Source organism: Eretmochelys imbricata, chromosome 3 (genome assembly GCF_965152235.1).
Source record: "Eretmochelys imbricata isolate rEreImb1 chromosome 3, rEreImb1.hap1, whole genome shotgun sequence".
Taxonomy (NCBI): Eukaryota; Metazoa; Chordata; order Testudines; family Cheloniidae; genus Eretmochelys; species Eretmochelys imbricata.
Genome location: NC_135574.1, coordinates 79,784,328 through 79,805,398, shown reverse-complemented (window position 1 = coordinate 79,805,398; position 21,071 = coordinate 79,784,328).

The window sequence follows — 21,071 nt, the reverse complement described above, 5'->3', positions numbered from 1 at the left end:
CCCTTAGGAAATCAGGAGACCAAAGACTCTCATATGTGCACCCATGGTGGTGACACAGTCTCATTCTGATTCATGAACAGGTATCTTGGTCCCTGTAACATCAAGATGGTATCAGGAAAATTGCCATATGGATGGACATGGCTTAGAAAATAGAAATAGATCTATAGTGCTACAAAAAAGCAGTTTGTAAATAAATCGCATCTCTTAGGGAAAACAACAAATAAACTGGACTAAAATGCATATGTTGCAACAGGTAAATAGGCCGGATGTTGACAGATGGTATAATCTAAAAATAAAAATAAAAAATGAACCTTTTATTTTCACGTTATCAGAAATGGTTTAAAAAAATTAAACTAGACTTGTATTTTTTTCTATTAATCTCAAAATGCATGTGCTCTCCCTGCAGCTTACTAGCAAAAAGACATTGGGCCCCCAGAGCTTGTTTACACAGTGAGTTACTGGGCCAGGGTGTGAATCTACAGCATACTACCTTGCTGTGCAGTAACTTGCCATGTAGATAAGCCCTCAGCCTGCAAGCTGCTTCAAATGGGAAAACCCCTGGTCTCATGCAATGCCCCACTTCTGTGCAGGAATGAGGTTCTACCTTGGCAAAGTTCATTGGAGGATCAATGTTTTAGGCCTCCTTTGGGAAGGAACATATATATATACAAAAAAGAGCTAAACAACAAATTATTGGGGAATTTCCCATTCATCTTGTAACCAGCCCCACCACAGGTTGTTGCTGTGTATGTTGTTGTGCATGAATTTCCTCTACATGCTTTGTAGTATGTCCTGTATACCACTAACACACACAATTTCTTCCAGAGATCCATGCACTCGGCTCTCCAGGCTTGATCATTTGCTGGGTTCCTGTAAATACCCAGGCATTTTGAGTATGACAGATGATGACTTTACTAGGGCCACCAGCAACCGAAGTGCCCAAACTCCCTTGGCAAAATGATTTATAAATACTAAAAGCGGCAGAGTCCTGTGGCACCTTATAGACTAACAGATGTATTGGAGCATAAGCTTCTGTGGGTGAATACCCACTTCGTCGGTAGTGGAAATTTCCAGAGGCAAGTATAAATATGCAAGCAAGAATCAGGCTAGGGATAACGAGGTTAGTTCAATCAGGGAAGATGAGGCCCTCTTCTAGCAGTTGAGGTGTGAACACCAAGGGAGGAGAAACTGCTTTTGTAGTTGGCTAGCGATTCACAGTCTTTGTTTAATCCTGAGCTGATTGTGTCAAATTTGCAAATGAACTGAAGCTCAGCAGTTTCTCTTTGAAGTCTAGTCCTGAAGTTTTTTTGCTGCAGGACGGCTACCTTTAAATTTGCTATCTGTGTGTCCAGAGAGGTTGAAGTGTTCTCCTACAGGTTTTTGTATATTGCCATTCCTAATATCTGATTTGTGTCCATTTATCCTTTTACGTAGGGACTGTCCAGTTTGGCCGATGTACATAGCAGAGGGGCATTGCTGGCACATGATAATGTATATTACATTGGTGGATGTGCTATAAATAGTAAAAAACCAACCCAGTATATCCAAACTCAGCCAGTAGAGGCAGTCTAGTTCAGGGGTATAAACGTAACAAAGTCTTGATTGGTGTGGAGGGGTTCCATTCGCCTGCTGAACACATGCAATCACATCTATGCCATGCCCCCTGCATGCATGGCAGTATGCTGTACTCAGCTATGTCGACACCTTCCCAGCTTTAGGTTGTTTTGCTGCCAAGGTCTCAGCCTATCTGCTACCCAGCGTTCCTTCCAGAGCAAGCTCTCAGATGTGCCTGTGGCTCCTATTTGCTGGCAGCTTCTGAGCTTGATTTCCTCTAAACTCAGGATGTTACTTCCTTTTCTTGTACTCAAGCCTAACGATTATGGAACCCTGAACTGGCTGGATGTTGCACTGAGGGACACTATGCCCTCCAGCTCATTGAAGGGGAAGCGGTCAGTAATGTGCCAACAGAGTCGTGACAATATCAACAGGAAGCTGCAACGCTGCATTCCTAGCACCAGCTTGTGCTGTGGGAGGAAATCAAATAGCTCTCAGATGCCCCCTGATGTGCCCTAAAATGATGTTTGTCACCAAATGGTGCTTTTTGGCTTCTAGCTTGGAGAAAAAATCCAGACTGGTAAAATGACCCTGCTTAGGTAGGAGTGCCAACTGGCTGCTTAGTCTCCTTTCAAAATATAAGGGCAAGAGGAGAAACCAGCTCTGCTATGTATGCCTGGTACTTAGATACTCCTCTCGCTTTTTCACTTGGGACTCCATATATGCTTTCGAAGAAGAATTTTAATAAAATTAGAGTACTTTTTAGTATTAGCCCTTTAACAATCACTGTCTTTTTCTTTCCATCCCACTCCAAACTCCTCCCCCTGCTTTCTCATCTGTGCTGGCTTTCCATCACAGGCAGGGAAATGAAACTTGTGACTTGCCTGATTGGGGGTGGGAGGGAGAATTGTGGAATAGTAGAAAAGGGTGGAATCAGTAATCAGGAGATGTGGAGTCTAATCTTGATTCTAAGGCTGAGTAATCTCTCGGACCCTCATTTTCTGGAGCATATAGGGCCAACAAAAATTCTCTGTCTCAAAGCAGTGACTTAGAGGTGAAAAGAACAGGAGTACTTGTGGCACCTTAGAGACTAACACATTTATTTAAGCATAAGCTTTCATGAGCTACAGCTTACTTCATCGGATGCATTCAGGTGAAAGGCTCTGTCCCCCATCATCAACCCCCCAAATGTTGTGCTGTGAATATTATATACAATAGCAGTAGGATTACACTGTTTCATATAATCTGACTGATGGTTGTTTTAAAATGTTCTTCGGGACAGTTAGCTGGCAGTGATTCACAAATAGCTAGAGAAATCATACGTACTGTACTCTCCGCCTTATATTATAACATCCCTTCTGAATCAGAGGATAAGCTTTCCTTTTTAATAAACAGTTTCTCTGGTGGTTAGGAAATTGCTCTCTGCAGAATACCATCACAGCTGCGAGTCTATCTGCAGTTGGATAGAAGTCTGTTCCGTCAGATAAATGGCTAGGCCTGAATAGCCCTTTTGTGTTCGGAAACTCTTCTGGGTGGAATATGGAACAGATTTAGAACAGGAAAGGAAAGCATTTCAGGCCAGATGGTTATTCTGATGGAGCCATATTCTGACTGGTGGAAAGAGTAATATTGTGTAGGTTAATAGTTAAATCAGCACAATTAAAATAAAATAAAACAAACAAACACCACAACAGTTATGTTAATGGAGATCCATGATTGTGCTGGACCCTAGGAAATATGACAATTTCTACTAATATGCAATGGAACATTGTTAATGTAGTATGATAAAATGCTGTTTCAGTGTTTCAAAATTTCTTGAGTGTAGAGAATGGACCAGATTCATGTTTGTGAATACAGTTATTTGTAAATCAACATACATGTAACATATACTGTGACAAAGTTCCGAGCCTGTATTGGTGGGTCCTGCACTTCCGGGCAGATTCAGTGGCTTCAGAAACTCACTAAGGACCCAATGTGACCTTCCTTTCACAGTGTAGCTGCAAGAGTCACAGCCTATTGAGTTACTGTCATCACAGGCCAGTATGGGGGTTGGGAAGGGGAAATACTGCACAATCTCTCTCGCACCATAGAGCTCAGTAGGCACAGTTCAGCATCCTGACTGGACTGAGGCCTGCTTTCCCCTCTCAAGGGGATCTGTAGAGCATAGGGGGGGGGACCCAGGCCCACCCTCTACTCCGGGTTCCAGCCCGGGACCCTAATAGTAACAGCTGTTGGTGGATTTCCCTTCACCACTGCAGCCGCTTTGATTCCCTGGGCTACTTTCCCCATGGTCCCCTTTTTCCTAACATCACCCTGGCCTCAGAATACAGCAATGCTTCCTCACCTCCAGCTCCTTTTACCTGGACTTCTCCCCAGGGAACTGGGAAGAAGAGCTGTTAAGCAGTATGAGTGAGATGTTGATTGGTTCCAGCTGTCTTCATTAGCCTAACAGCCTTAACTGACCCTTTGCCAGTTAATTGGGGTCAGGTGCCGGCATTAGCCTAATGACCTTAACTGGTTAAGTGGCATCAGGTGTCTTGATTGGCCTGGAGTAGCCTTTGTTTGGCTATCCAGGGAACAGGGACCTGCTCATTCTAAGGCTGATAGACCTGCCTTCGACTACTCTCTTATCCTTCTGATCTGAGTCTGTCACAATACATATGTGTTTTTATATGTGTGATCTGGGGTAGATTTAATGGGTCTATTATTTTGTTATGTTCCTTTGTATTTTTTTCTTTATAAGATGTGTAGTTCTGTATATGTAGAATCCTGGAGAAGGGTTTTCCAATAAAATGGCTTGTTTACTGGTTTAAATTGGTGGTGCTAGAATGGGTGGCCCCCTTCCAACTCAGAGATGGAAATTTGCTTCAAGTCTAAGCAGTGAATATTATAGTATGACTAAACTATGACCAAATCTCATCCCTACCTGCATTAAATGAAGATTCCAAAGGAAGAACCTAAGAAACCTAGATATGTTTTATATATTCAAATTCTGTAAGTATAGAAAAAAGGAAATAAATGTGGACATGATCATTACCTGCAAAGGGTCTTGTTACACCAAAATTATAAGAAAAATGTGATGGAAAGGGAAATATGGATTGTGTGGTGAATGCATACCTGTATTGGGTACACAGGGAAGGGATTTGTTTACACATGTTGTTGCCTGATCTATTGATTATGTATGAATTCCCAGTTAATATTCTGTGGTTTGGCATGACCAGACCCAGAAATATTAAAATTATTACAAGGACCCTGCTATGCACAGAAACAATTCCATTTAGGAAAGGCATTCTGTCCTTGTAATGTTTTATTGAGCACAATTAGCAAAATTATAAACCCTTCAACACAGCAAAGAAGGTAAAGATAACATAAAATGAGCATATGTGCATCCATATACTCACACGATCCCTTGAGGAAAAACCCAAAGTGTTAGTCATCATCATCATCCTCAACATCCTCACTCTCTCAATGGTTATCATCCTAGCATCTCCCAGGGCACGTAGACCAGGACAAAGCTTTTATAATGTTTTACACTGATGCCCACTCTGCCTAATGCATATTTGGTAGGGATTTCAGCCCCTTTTCCTTATCTATATTTCCTCACCCTACTAATGTTGGGATGCCCTTTTCCCATAGGTTACTAGGCCTGTAGCTCAAGTTCATTAGCATATATGCCAATTAGTTATCATGGCATTGTTGTGGTTGGACATCTGCTGATATTCTGAATTTAAAATATCTAAAGGTGTAATCAACTGGTATCTTGTGATTACCTGTCAGCAGTTTAGTCAGACTTGTTTACCTCAGCATTCTATCTTGTGATAATTTACAATCTAGAGTAGGACAATTTAGAAGGAGAATCTCCTGCGGGTCCAACAAACCCATGCTCAACATTATAATAAAAGAGCTCGGGAGAGGGGTTTTCAGCCAGGGGACTGTGGGCTGCTGCTTGTCCCTAGCTCAGAGAGCGGGCTCCTAGCCAAATGGCAAGAATCTTATGAGGTTTCTGGTGAGTTGGAAAAGTTAAGTATAACATTCACTGTCCAGAGAAAAAAAAGAAAAAACAGATCTTCCATGTAAATATGTTAATACCCTGGTGGGCTCAGGAAAGCTTGCTCATAGATCTGAGGGATCTCTCTGAGGATCTGGGCCCTCACATACAAGACCCAGCAGATGTTGAAAATGTGCCGTTTGAAGAAAGTCTTACTCCTTGCTTACACTGGCAACCCAGGAACTTATTGACTCGCTTCAGTACAGTGTTCTCCACCCAGCCAGGCTGAACACATCATATTGTATGGAACACCAAATCCACACCGGCAGGGGTAAAGCCAGAACACGTGACTTATCACATTCCTGACTGACCCACAAAACCATGGAGTGGGAGGTACAGCCTTATTAGACGTTGGCATCACTGAGGAGTCCAAGAGCCCCTGGTGTTATCAGAAAGCAGCAAAGATGATCAGGTTCAATGGTTGCAGTAATCATGGTGGAGTTAGGGATTGGAATCAAAGGTCAGAGCTGGAATGAGGAGTCAAGAGCAGGGTTGGAACAAGGCAAGAGTAGCGTTGAGAGCAAAGCTGAAGCCAGAACAGGGCTGGAGCAGGACTAGGAACAAGACTAGACGAAGAGCAGGCTGAGCACTGGGGAGACTTTCACCACTTCAGATAGGAGTGAGTTCCAAGCCATGAAGAGACATTGAACCGACTGAATTGTCGTTTCTTCTGGCTTGTGGACTGTCTGGAGCCTAACACTGGAATGACTCCTCCCCATATGTGGCTTAATGAGGAGACTTTCTGAGTTTACTGCCATGCCCTTTGGCATACCATGAGCCTGCATGTACAGGATCCACTAGAGCCCCTGCATAGGGAAGATCGTATAAGGGCTTAATGTGTCACATCATATCAGTAGAGTGGTTAAAAATGGCCAGAACAAAGCCCAAGATTATAACCACTATTTTCCTGAAAGCTTCCTGACACAAATACGTTTCGGAACTAAATATGGATATGTGCTACAAAGTTTGTATCCAGATTTGAAACTGATCACAGTTCTGATAGTTTAAACCTTGGATTTTGAACTGGACTCATCTATATTTCTCAAAAGATGAATTATGGTGTATGCAAAATTGTTATCTCATGCAAAATTCCTATTGAATTGTAATAATGTTATGAGCTGGGTGAAAACTTGTTATGGGTTAATGTAACAGCCCGATTGAGTTTGTTAGGTGTGAACTCACCTTTCAATTAACATAACCAGAAGCATAGGCCTCACCTAAGATAGAAGGGGTGTGTGAATCTGCCCAGGAGTTTTTGCTGAGTATTGTTCTGGATAGGTATGTGTGGATGTGGGAAAAGAGATCACACAGAAACTGAGGTCATATAAGAACAGACCAAGACTATGTCTACGCTATAGACCTTATAGCGGCACAGCGCTTTTTCAGCGAAATTTTTGTCAGTCGGGGGTGCATTTTTTCTCACCCCTGACCAACAAAATCTTTCCAACAAAAGTGCTAGTGTAGACATAGCCTGAGTATGAGAGAGAGAGCCTGAAGAAGCAGCTTAAAGCATGTGGCTGACCTGGAAGAAACCTGGGGAGAAGATTTTGTGACGGAAGTGCAAGCTGAAAAGAGAATTCTTTGTGCTGGAAGCAAAATAAATTGTTTCCTGCTATTTTTTTCCTTCTCCATTCAGAGACACAGGACTTCATACAAACAAAATTGCATAAAAGAAATACATGACTACCACCAATTTCTACTCCCAGTTGGGCCCCAGACTTTGACTAGCCATTTGAGTCGAAAAGGAGCAACACTAGCGTGATAATCTTTCTGCAGAATTTTTGAGCCATCCTGTGGAATTGAATTACAATTCTATCCAGACTATGGAATTCCACGGGATGTTTTCCATTTAAAAAAACCCAACAGAAAGGATATTATTCTCTATTAAATTTGTTGGGCTTTTGAGTAGTTTCTATGAAACCTTATTGCTTTCATCCCTATTCAGATCATTAAGACTTTTTCAGTAGAGTTGGTATGTCCTTAATTAACTCTGGATTTGCCATTTCAAAATGCAGGGAACTTCAGGATGTCATAATTTATAAAACATTAATGATATTATTACTGATTTATAGTTGACTCAATATTACTTCTAGAAAACATTCTATAAAGCCCATAACCTTGCAGCATGATCTTCAAAAAGGAAAAAAAAGACAATATATAAAATGTAATTGTCAGGAAAAAATACATTAAATATTGCCTAGTTTTCCTGGTAGAAGAGTTGTGGTAGTTTTTGAGCCCTCAGGAACTGGAGATAATTATGTGGTCACAATGGTTTTGATTTTGGATAAACTGTAAATTTATTTTAATAGGTTAATTTATTAAACACTTTAGCAATTATTTAATGAGCTGTCTAAAGAAGAGGGATCAATGCTACTTGCAGAAAATTATTAATTACTCCTATGTACATAAAGGATTTGAACCACTATTTTTCTGTTCATGGCAAGGTTTTATGTTTTTGTATGCGAATTTCTCTAACTGCACAATTTACATTACAAGAATGAGGCACAAGCATTATATAAATCACAAACAGCAATAGCACATTCCAATTTCTGAATTTAAGTGTCAGGTTTTTCTATTGTAATTTGGAGTTGAATGTTTTAACAGTAGTTGGAACTGGCTCATAAGCATATTGTATAGGACCTTGGCTATGTCTCCCAACAAAATACATTAGAAATGTTGAAAATGTACTTTGTGGAAGTGGTAAAAATCCAGAATCCATAGTAGAAGGTTTGCTTATGTTTATTTTGGAAGGGGAGAGACATAGGAATCGCCATTCTGGTTCAGACCAAGGACCCTCTAGTCCATTATCCTTTCTCTGACAGTGGCAGGTACAAGCTGTTTCGGAGAAACGTGGAAGAAACCCTGTGATAGCTAGTTATGGAATAATCTGCCCACAAGGAAAGTTTCTTATGAGGTTGGCTTATGTCCAGAAGCATCCCTTCCAAAACTGCATGAACATTCATTCTTGGTTATTTTTTAATTCTTACGATTGTCATGCTATGACAGGATTAGACTGCCTCTTAAGGATAGCAAGGCCTATGAGTCAGTCCACTCTTATTTCATAATTGTGGCCCTTTAAGAGTTGCAGAGGTCTGATATAGGAAAGGATTTGGGAAATGGGAGGTATAGGTAGGAAGGAAGTGCTCCCAGGGCTAATTAGTACTTAAGGTAATGAAACTCATTATTGTTCCCTTAAGAGCCCAGGACTAGGAGCCCTGGACTATGGGCAAGACAAGGTTCCCTCTCACCCAACCAGCTGGGGAAGGGGACAAGCATCTACGGTGCCTTCTCCCTCAGACTGAGTATATACAACACTAGAAGGTCATCCTTCTGAATTATCCAAGCCTCACAATGAAAAGACTGACTGGCCCCTTTCTCCCCTACTGGAGGAGAAACTGGCTGAGGGCCTGCAGCTGGCCTGTGTGATAACCAAGCTTTGTGGTGAAGCTGGAACAATTTCTGCCTGAAGGAGATAGAGTAACTGTTCAAGGTGCAGGCCAACTCCAGGAGAAGGGGCTGTGGACTCCTGCCCTAAGGAGGGAGAGAACGAGAGAGAGAGAGAGAATTCCATGGAGCCCAACCCAACAGCCAGAAAGGTTGGGAGTGGATTTGAAGAAGCTCTTCAGTAGCTGACTGAGAAGGAGCCACATAAGGCAACTGAACCATGGAGCAGGAGCAATGGACTCTGCAGTCTGAGAAGAGGTGCTGATGAACAAGGAATGAAAGGAGCCCAGGGAGGTGGCAAGAGTTTGGAAGGAGCAGTCCTTAACTGCCTAATACAGGGTCCCTGGGCTGGAACCCAGAGGAGAGAGTTGGCCTGGTTCCCCGACCTCCCCACAACACAGTATGAGCATTAGGACTGAGAGATACAAATACTGACAAAATCTCCAAAGGGGACTGAGGGTTTGACATAGAGGCCAATAGCCTTTGAGACTTGCCTTGTTTGGATTTTTCTATTACCCCAAAAGGGGAGTGGGTTGGAAAGGTGACCTGTTTAGAGGGTTGGGACACAGAAGCCACATACCAAAATAAGATTAGAATGCAAAACAACAGGGGGTGCTAGGATGGAAAACCCCCTCCAGTGCTGTGTCCTTGCAGTATGGACCATGACAAACTCAACATATTCTTGCTTTCAATATAAATGTCTGATTCTTTTTTGAATCTTGTTATACTCCTGATGTCAATATAGTAGCAATGAGTTCCACCGTCTAATTGTACATTATGTGAAAAAGCATGTCCTCTTATCAGTTTTAATTTGCTGCCTTTCCGTTTTATTGAATGAGCCTTTTTTCTTGTGTTATGTAAAAGGATGAATAGAAGCACCCAATCTACTGTCTCTGGACCCTTTATCATTTTGTGTACCTTTATCATGTCTCCTTTATAGGGTAAACAGTCCTAACTTTTTCAATCACTATTCATATGGAAGCTTTTCCATACCCTTAGTCACTCACATTGCTGTCTCTGAACAGCCTCCTTCTCTTATATCCTTCTCGAGACATGGTAACCAGGAAAAGGGGTATACTAGTTATCTCTGACTCTCACCAGTGAAAAACAGGAGTTACATGTTTCCACGTGAATCAAAAGACCGAAGGAGAGCTTTACCTGTGTGACACAGTGTTCTGTCAGAGCACTGAATGATAAGTAGATTTCAGACTACATATCTTAGCCTTCCCCAAAGAAACCCTAGCAATTATGCTCTGAGTATATATTGTGCATTTACTAAGCTTAAAGGCACATTTATAAGAGAGGCAAACTGCTCATGTGGTCACGTATGATTTGTGGTCCTGCAGAGCGCAAAGCAGGTAAATAAAACAATGGTTATAGGGTATGGTTGAACACTGCTCTTGGAACTATTGGGGAAAAATTATGCTTCTGCTGAAAATGGAATAAAGTCTTATCAACCGATTAGCATTGTGTGCCAATGTCAAATAGAATCTTAAAAGGAAGGCTTGCATTGTTGAAATGAAAAATAGCTGTTTTTCTTATTTATATTTCAGTAGCACCAAAAATGTAGTGGGTGCTTTCCAAACAGAGGAAGACAGACCCGTCTTCAATGAAAGTTCAGTGTGTGGCCCGAATCCTGCAATGACTTACACACATATACCTCTGTATCCTGTGAGTAGTAACAGTAGCCTTTAATCAGTGTGCAAAAATTAAACACCTGTATTATTTGGAGGGTGAGGAAAGGATGCTTTAAGACAGTCTGCATTGTTTCAGTAGACATCTGCTTAAGAGTTCATTCCTTACATTTACTAGTTAACTCCATGTCAGTTTCAGCACTTTTTTTTTGGTTTATGCATATGAACCTAACTTTTCCATGGTTATAAGATTGCTGAAATATTAAGTATGATCAGAGGAGAAGGGATACAAGGAGGTTATATTAAACTGAAATCCATTGGCTGTTTAAATAATTGATGCTGTGTTGAAATATTAAAATTGTTACATAGTTACATTTGAGTTAGCAGAGACCAGTAACATTTATTAAAAGTTTTGAGATTATATACTGACCTTGTAAGGAATAGTAGTTTTCAATTAGATCTGGTTCAATTAAATGTTCCATATATATATGCTAAATCAAATCTCTGCTAAATCAAATGTAACTATGTAACATATACACATATATATGGAACATTTAGTTGAACCAGATCTAATTGAAAACTACTATTCCTTAAAATGTCAGTAATGCAGAAACAGATTAACAACTAGTTAATAATGCTAAATGGAAATTCTATCACAGCTAGCTTATCACAATTTTTTTTTTTTCAGAATCATCTGTCTTTATGGTAAACGTGAGGCTGAAGTTTTCTATACAGAATTTTGCAAAATGTTTTAAATGTATTCAGGTTAGTTTACAGCGTGCCTGGGTGGATCGTTGGCAGCAGGGATCAAACCCTGACTTCTGAATCTAAAAATAGGAAGCTCCACACCCTGAACTAAAAGTGCCAGGTCTGTTAGCCAAGGCTGTAGGAAGCTCATTGATCCTTATATATGGTCTAGCCACTCTCTAGAAGGGGACAGAGTTCCACACTGAGCGAGCGTGGGTTAAATCATTTGTATATTCAACAGTGATTTCATGGCCTTCATGACAAGCCATGGAACTATCCCAAGTTTCAGCCTCAGATTATATTGGTGTACAGAGCTGATCGAATATTCTTCATTAAAAAATGACAACATGTGGGTGGGATGAGGGGAAGTCATGATCTCGGGGAATGTACAGGAATCAATTTAAGGGACAGAATCCAGAGGAATGTTAGCTTGACTAGGCAATCAAGGTTAGTATGGTCAGAGCTGCTGGCAAGACAGGTTTGGCAAGGAACCTCAGACCCAGCCCACATGGACAAGGCTAGAAAAAAAGCAAATAGGGAGGTCACCCAGACATTCCTGGAGACAGGAGGTTCAGGGATAGAGCATAGGGACATGCATTACAATTGATCTGAATTTTTCAGGGATGATGGTGTACGTTTGTCAGATCCAGGTGCTGACATATGTCTATGGAATGTGAGGGTACGGATTCTGCAGTTGTGACACCAGGCTGTGAGGTTGGTGAGGAGTGACCAAGCTGGTCGCTGGTGCTCCCTGAAGGCAGTTTCCAGTGCAGTTAAAAGGATAAAATAAACAGTTCCCAGAGGTAAAAGACCTAGGATTTGGTGATGGGATGGGGTGAGGTTGAGGACAGACCTTCTGTCCCTCACAGGCCAAGGTCCCCATCCTTCTGAAAAGTCTGTCCTCTTTGTGGGGTGAGGGTGCTGGAACTCAGAGAGAGCTGAGTCCTGGGGATAGGCTGAGGAGACCCTACCCAGAGTGATGGGTTATATGGTAAGGAGCCCTGTATGGTTAATGCTATGGAGGGTGAAGGCTGCTAAGTGCTGCTGTTTCTGGAGATCTGATATCAACTGCACCTGTAGAAAGTGCAGCTTGCCGATTCAGCAGACCTCGATGTTGTTCATAAAGAAAGACCATAGGCTTGATTCTTCAGCGAAGGCTCTTGGCCAGGCCTATTGTCAGCAAGGCATGGTATTAGCGCCCTATCCAACCGGTCACAGGGACACTAACACATGTATGCCAGTGACAAGGTAAAGGCTCAGTCAACATAACAGGATTCTGTCTCCTTGTCCAATAAAAAGATGGCCCCTTCTATGACTTCTCTTTTTATTCATTTATACGAACAAGTTACATATTACAATCCAAATGTTGTTAGTCGCCACCCTTATACCTGCTAGTTGAAACAAATCGTTCTCATCCATTACCCTATCATTGCACTCATAACTCACCTCTGGAGCTGGTCTAATTTTTTTCACAAAACAATTTTCTTTTGGAAATGCAGTTTCGTTGAAATAAAAAGTTTTGCAAGAACATGCTGATTTTGATTACATTTTCAATGGGAAAATGAATTGTTTAGACATAAAAATGTTTAATTTCATTTTGTTTTAAACTTAATATTTAAAATATATTTAATATTTTAAATTACATTTTGACATTGCTGAAACTAAACAATTTGATTGGTCCAAATTGAATTTTTACATAATTTCTGTTGTACAAAAAAATGTGAATTTTCTTCTAATTCATCATGAAAACGATTTTCACAGTGTTGGAATTTCCTGTGGAAATGCCCCACAGCCAGCATGGCCCCTTCAACTTTCTCTAGCTGACAGGATAAACTTTTGCTTTTTGCTTCTATATCCCTAAAATTTTTAACCATGATGCATTTCATAATAAAATGGAAAAATTATGTCTTTTAACTATGATCATTTGCCCCTGAGTTTATTTAGCCCAAGATATGGTTATTATCTCAAAAAGGAAGCAATCTCAAGTTATCAAATATTTATCAAATATAACAGAAGACAATAGTTTTCTAACACACACATACACGGTGATTGTAATCACTTGAAGCTATTCAAATCAACAAGATGAACAATTAAAATTTCTCAGTTTGCTTATTTAGCATTTTGTGATGTCCATTCCCAGAGCCCCAAATGGATTTAGATTAGAATACAAGCAAGGGAAGCTTGCTTGGTAAGGAGAAGTTGTGGCTAAATGAAGAATTATCTCTCTCGGCCAGAAAGTTTCACTGACCTTTATCTACTCTATTAACTTCTTGATCCTTCTTTTACAGGAGCTTTAAAATATATGAGCTTTTTCTTTTGGGGGCTAAGTTTTTCTTTTGTTTATTGCACAAGTAATGTAACTCTTATTACTGAAAACTCACTGTTACTTTAAATTCGACATTTAGAACTCTGTTTATAGAGAACACCTGGTGTTCCACATTTTCTGCATTAAATCATGTTGGCATTCTCAGCAGCCCCGGGGGTGAGCAGTTCTTACAGTGTATAAAACAATTATAATGTGATGACACCTACCTCTGAATTTTGTCTGGCATTTTTATACAAAGAGTCACTTGGCACATCTGTTTGACCATTGAGACCTGTATATGTATCAACAAGGAGGAACAGAAAGAAAGGTGTTAGAGCTAGAAATAATTAGCAAGTACAGACAGGTGGTCTGATGTCATAGCAAAGATCTCATGGTAGTGGAGATGTAACAAATGGAATGAGGGTAGCACTAACACATGAATATGCAGCATTTTAGTACTGAAATCAGTTATATTCAGATGTCTTGGAGGCCTATGTAGGCACTTCACACAATGTTACCCTTAAACTTCTGGTCCATTTTCAAAATGAATTTAGGCATTTAAGTTCCAGATATTTAAAAGTATGTAGGTGCCTACAGATGCCTGCATTTTTGCCTAGTGGGATTTTCAAAAGTGCCTAGATTCCATTGAAATCAGTGGGAGTTAGGTGCCTTTGAAAACCTCACTAGCTGTCTACCTGCATTTGTGTGCACCTAAATACCTTTAAATATCTGGACCTTAAGTGCTTAAAGAACTCTTAAGTGCTTAAATCTCACTGAAATTCAGTGGAGTCTAGGCCCCAGATCCTTAAAAGTATTTAGATGCTTAACTCCTAAATTAATCTCATTAATTTCAGTGGGAGTTAGTTGCCTAACTACCTTTGAGAATCTGGGCCTTAAGTACTACATACCTTCAATGAAGTAGCCAAAAGTTCAGTTTCTTTTTAGAAACAAATCTTCCTCCTTTGGTCTAGAAATTGGATAGGAAATCTCTCTCTCAATTCCTGTATTTACTGGTTCCAGTCAAGTCATAAATACTGTCTTCTTCTCTTTATCCCATCTATTGGCTTCTCTTGTTCTTTGTCTGCAAGTGTATTTCCTTTGAAACCTCTCTCTCTGTTCACAAGCTCCTCCCACTGAGTCCAGATTTCAGCACTCCTTTTCTTATCTCAGTACTGCTGCTCCTTTCACTATGCTGACAGTTTAAAAATACAAGAAGTCTGGTCCCATTACTCAGAAAATCTGGAGCAGTTCAAACAGTTTCTTCATGCACAGTTAGCAGCTGCCATTTCTAAATCTCAGTCTCATGAGGATGATTCAGTGTTATCATAGAAACATGCACACAGATTCCCCATATTTGTATACACAGCTATCTTTCTTCCGAGTTATACATCTTTATCCATCTTTCTTTTCTGCAAGTGAAATATTTAAATCAGGGGACAAGCTCACCAGCCAGAGAAGGTTAAAATGAAGCGCAAAGCACAGTCCCTTTCCTGGGGCCTTGTATATTGCCAAATAAAAGATCCAAATAGAGAACAAAGCAACTCAGATACTATCTGTTGCCCTTTAGGTTCTTGTCTCAGCCTTCATCTGTCCCATACTGAGCTCTGACTACCCCTTCTATAGTTCCTAAATGTCATCACCTGGTTCCACGGTCATGTGATTTCTGGACTTTCAGGGTATGTCTATTCAGCAAATTAAAGTGCAATTGTAGTACGAGTAGGTCTAATCTTTAATCTAGTTAGTAAGGATAACAATAACAGTGAAAACTTGGAGGAACTGACCTTAGTGCAGGCTAGCAACCAGAGTGTGTATCTAGGATCCTCGATGGGCTTGTATGCCATGCTGAGCCTGTGCCACTATGTTCGCTAATATTGTTACTTATTTGAGAGAGCCAGATTAAAGTTAGTGCAGATATGCCTAGCTGCATCACATTACATTTTAATTTGTGGTGTTGATGAACCTTCTGTCTTTCCTCAAGAAAACTACGTTTCCCAGAATCCCTGTTCTTAAAAGTCCATAACAGGCTCACTGAGTTGCTTGGACATGCCACAAGGCCCAGGGCTCTGCTGAACGTATTCAATCACTAAAAAGTATAGGAAACATTTGTTTAACTGGAGTGAAAAGAAACTGCATCTTCAGAACAAAAAGGTCCTTAACATTCACACCATGAGAAACATTTGATCTGGAAGTCTTGCTTCAGTTGTTTTCAAAACTGTTAAGCCTACAATATTGTCCTTTGATAGACTGTGTCAGAAAATGACAACTAATTACTATTGTCATCCAAATAGCTTCCACTAAGGAATGCAAACACTATTGCCAACACTTTTACAATAAACCAGATAACGTGTAAGGTAGAATGTATCATTTATGGGAGAACTTTCTCAGCAAGGAGACAAATCAGAAACTATATTTTTTGATGATGCTTTTCCTTTGCCTACTTTTTTCTTGCAACTAAAACTCCACGCTTGGACTACTGATTTTCATGAAAATATAGACCTAATCTCACTAAGCTTGCTCCATAGATTACTCATACAGTATGTTTTAAATCATACAGCTATCACTGCTAACAAAAATAATAACAACAACAACGTTATTCTTACTGGATATTTCAAAGCGTCATGCCAACTGTTGATTATTATCTAATTAGAAGAAAAGGTGAAAAGGAGAGAAGCGGTCAGGTTAAATGTTAGGTGCAAACATTCTTTTTGCTAATAGTGTTCTCTGAAAGCAAAATAAAACTGCAGGCTTGGGTTCCAGGCTAAAATTTGGAGTATGCTATTAAACCCCTGGATCCTGATTTTTATAATCTCCTTGTAGCAGCTGCCATTCAGTCTTTCAAATCACACACATCTTTGATGTCAGGCTATTGTTCCATTAAAGTGCAGCTCACTGCTTCTTTCAACTCAATCTCTTTTAATCTTGCAAATCAAATAAAGCTCAGTAATGCAGATAATATGTCAAAAATATCCTTACCTCATTGACATTCCCAGTAGTCTACTCATGAAATCATTTCTCAGCTAAGTTCTGATATGTTCTGCAAACCATGAAAACATCATTGAAAAGTGCTTAATGTACATCAATAAAGGGAAAAAGATAGCCAACAGGTATCGTAATGATAGTTGACTACAGGGTTTTTGTGCAGTGGAATTTAGATGTGCATAAAAATAAAATCAGATTTCATGTGCATGCTATTATTCCTAAATACCACTTCTTTATGAAAAATAATATCAGACTGTATTTCTAGTGAAGTATCAGTGAGCAGAATAGTAATTGGGATAGTATAAGCAAATGGCTTCTGCAGATCTTTATGAAATGTAGTCAGTTATAAAATTTATCTTCTGTGGTAAATATTTTCATGTCTTTGGAAGTTTGAAGATATAAAACATGTAACCACAATGTACATTTTATGCATATTTCATGTGTGTACGCTTTTTTAATGTGTCTCTATAAAGAAATATGCAGATAGGAGGTACATTACAGCCTGTAGCCCCATATAAAGACATCTGAGTTTAATGGCCCAGGAAGACAGTGAACAATCTGAGGAACAATCCTATAATGGAGATCTTAGAAAATGCCGATACTTGTGCCACAAAATGTTCATAGCCAACCTCAACATGTACGTGAGAAGATCACAGTTCAAACAGGAATGTATCCCTGTTTTTTTTTCCATCAGGACATTCAACTGGACAAACTTCTGCAAATCTTAATACTAAAACAAGTTACCTGTTAAGAATAATAACATAAGTACGGGTGCCAGAGGTGGTGTCCCTGTTACTCTGTTCCATACACTCATAGCTTTTTGACTTCACAGGGCATAATATTTCTGGTATCCTCATCTAGATCAGCATGCTCCCCTTAACATATGCTGTGGCTTTACACCATTACAGCCACAACCCAGCCTATTGTATTTTGGGCTGAGCTGTAAGTGCTCTGTATTTTTGAGCACTTAAAAAAACCCAAATAACAAATAAACAAAACAAAAAAAACCCTGAGTTACAGAAACTGGAGAAGGAAACAACATGATAAATCATCTACTCTATCTGTCTGCCAGTACAGGATTACTAACTATGTTGCCGGCACCCAGTGCTGAGAGGCTGAACAACAGCTTGCGTGGTTTGTTACCCGGTGTGCTACACTCAATAATCACAACAGGGTGGAGAAGCAGAAAAGTTTATTTGAAGCTTCAAATAGGTACAGGGAGATTTGAATCTCAAATCCTGTACGCAGAGCAGGAAGTTACACAGGCTTTTATACATTCTTTTTCCCAGCATACTTATCCAATAGCAAGCTGCCCCAAGTATCCATATAGCCAGCCAATCCAGTTCCCAGCTAGTTCCCTGGTTCTCTGTATCATTTGTTAAACTATACATAAAGCTGCTTTATTCAGCATTGTTCTTCCATATCTGCCCTGTGTGGCCTTGCTTAGTTTCAGTCAGTCTGACTCTGCAACATATTGTTGCAGATCCTCAGCATAACTGCTGTGTGTGCCTCCAGGCGGGGGGGCCAAGGACACTTGGGCCTAGTACGCAGAGCTGCTGCGAGTGCCTCCAGGCAGGAGGGGGGGCCAAGGACACCTTGGCCTAGTGCGAGGGGGCTTCATCGACACTCGTGGTCTTCCATCCCCTCGAGTTACCTAGTGGCCATGCCCCAGTGTCCCCAACAACTACAGTATATTCTCAAGTGTTTAGTCCTGCCTAATCTATTGTTGACTCCAACTTCTATTATTTGCTTTGGGAAACTATTCACTAGTCTTGTCTGGCTCGTTGTTAGAAAACTTTTCTTGATATTTTCTGCGATTTGCAAAGGAGCCTCAGGGAGATAGACACTTGAACATCCTAGCCTCCTTGTAGAATTCCAACCATTAAGCCTACATTTTCTTCAAATACTACTTAAAATATCTGTGTGTACATCAATAAATACCTTTCATCAGACCTCTGTGGAATTTATTGCTTTTGAGATTACTTTGTCTTTAGCCTATTTTGGCTCATCAGAATTACAGCACAGTAGCAGGCTGTAACTAACCCTTGGTTGCAATTCTTGTTACTGTAGGACTAAAATCTGAGAAAATAAACACACACATATAAATATAAATCTTGAAGGATGAAATCTTGCCCTTTCCTAGCAAAGAAATTAGAGCAGACACAGTATTTCCATTTCATTCAGCTATTGGTAAGTAATCTGTTTAAAATGATAAATATACACTCACTATCCAGCTATCCATCATCTCGTGGCATATACTGCAGTAAAATATACTTTGGAAAGTGCCACAGAAGAGCAAAAGCAGGAGTGGTGGGAAGTTTAGCTCGATGGTAGTAAATCACTTGGAAGTTGCTTCTGGTGGTGTTGCAGATTCTGTGGTGCAGATACGCACTAAGGCTATTGTTAGGATATAGATATTCAGGCCTGTCGGTAAAGGCCTGTACTCAAAGAATTTAGGTGTATTCTTATCACTTGGCTAGTTATAGAGGTATAAAAGAAAGAATCAAAATCACTGTCTGCCAGTATAAGGTCCTTCTCTTACTGTGACAGTCTGAGGCCCTGTTTTTAGATTAAGGCCTTTGGCTAAGCAACAGAGGCAGCCATAAGATGGGAAGCAAATACTTCGGGTATTATTGTTCTTTGTTCATGCGAGAAGGACCAGGGAAGTAAGTGGGTGAAGGAATAAGCCCCCTAACACATATTAAATGGATTAAAACTGGATAACTGATACATCTCAACCTGTAATTGTTAAATGGGAATCATCACCAAATGAGGGCATTTCAAGAGTGTAGGGGGAGGGGGGCGTTCCCCACTGGAAACTGTTCTTGTCTCAGTGCTAAATCCAAGGTCACACATCCAACAACACAGTAAGCAGGTCACACTTGCATGATGGAGAACTATATCCTGGACAGCAGTGACTGATGGTCATGTTGGCTAAAGACAAAGAAACTGAACTTAAGCAAATTCAAACTAGAAATAAGGTGCACATTTTGTGAATAGTGGAGGCAATTAACCATTGGAACAATTTACCGATAAAAGTGATCAGTGTCACTTGATATCTTTAAATTAAGATTAAACATCTTCCTAAAATATATGCTCTAGTTCAACCCAGTTGGACTGGGTTTGATGCAGGAATTATGGAGTGAAAGTTCTGGCCTGTGTTATTCAGCAGGTCAGACTAGATTCTCATAATAGGCTTTTCTGACCTTAAAAATCTATGACAATGAAATTCTGCAGTATTTCAGTTAAAAGCAATCTCTGAATGGCCTCACTGAAACACACCAAGTAGCCTGTGGACACAGCAAAGAACAGCTAACATGTTTAACCAAGAAAGAATTGATCAGGAATACTTGTATTTGGTAGCATTACATTGGTAGAGCTAGACTGTATCTATTGTGCACAGCCTTTAGTAGCTCTGGGTACCTCATTGCATAAAGGGAGTGTACAGGCTATTCCAGCCTGAAGGATGGACCCAGTCCACGCTGCAAGCCTCCCAATCTCTTTGAGGTGATGTGCACCACTTAGTAGCAGGGTGACCAGATATCCCGTTTTTATAGGGACAGCCCATTTTGGGGACTTTTTCTTATATAGCCGCCTATTACCCCATTTTTTCACAGTTGCTATATGGTCACCCTACTTAGTAGTCCTTCTGCTCTGCTGGACACAGGGACTGTGATTGTCCCAGGCCTTTCCAAGACCTCATTTTGTGAAGTGCTGGTTGGCTCAATGACCTTTGATTATATGTTTGTAACATGCACAGGCAATAGTCTTGTTTATTTCATCAGCACTTAGTTTCACAAAGTAACATCACTAAGTAGACCACTAATTGAATGAGTCAATGTCTGTGCAAATTAGTAAATATATTCCAGGGGAAAAAGAGAGAGCTAATCACAACTATACCAAATCACAAAGTTTAATCAATACAGCTTAAACTAAATCAATGAGAATTGGAACAGTGGGTCAAATTTCCCATTGATGTAAGCAAATCAAGCAATTGCATCTGCTTATAGCACATCTCAATTTGTTCCAATTATTTCCACATTTGACAATATATATACAGTATGTTCAAAAAAATGCTTCTTGATTTAACTGCCATTTTTTAGCCTTTAAACTTTGATTCATTAGTAGAATGAATGAATAATTTGTAATGAATCATTTGACAAATCTTTATCTTTTTTCTACTTGAGGAATACTTACAGCAGGTGCTGATTTCCTAGGCTTTACTGATCATGCAGATTTATTCAATTAATATATTTTTGAATTCTTTTACTCTATCAATAATTTGAATACTTTTTACTCTTTCAAATATTTGAAATTTGAAATTTGAACTGGTTTGCTCCGATGCAGTTGGTTGTGATAT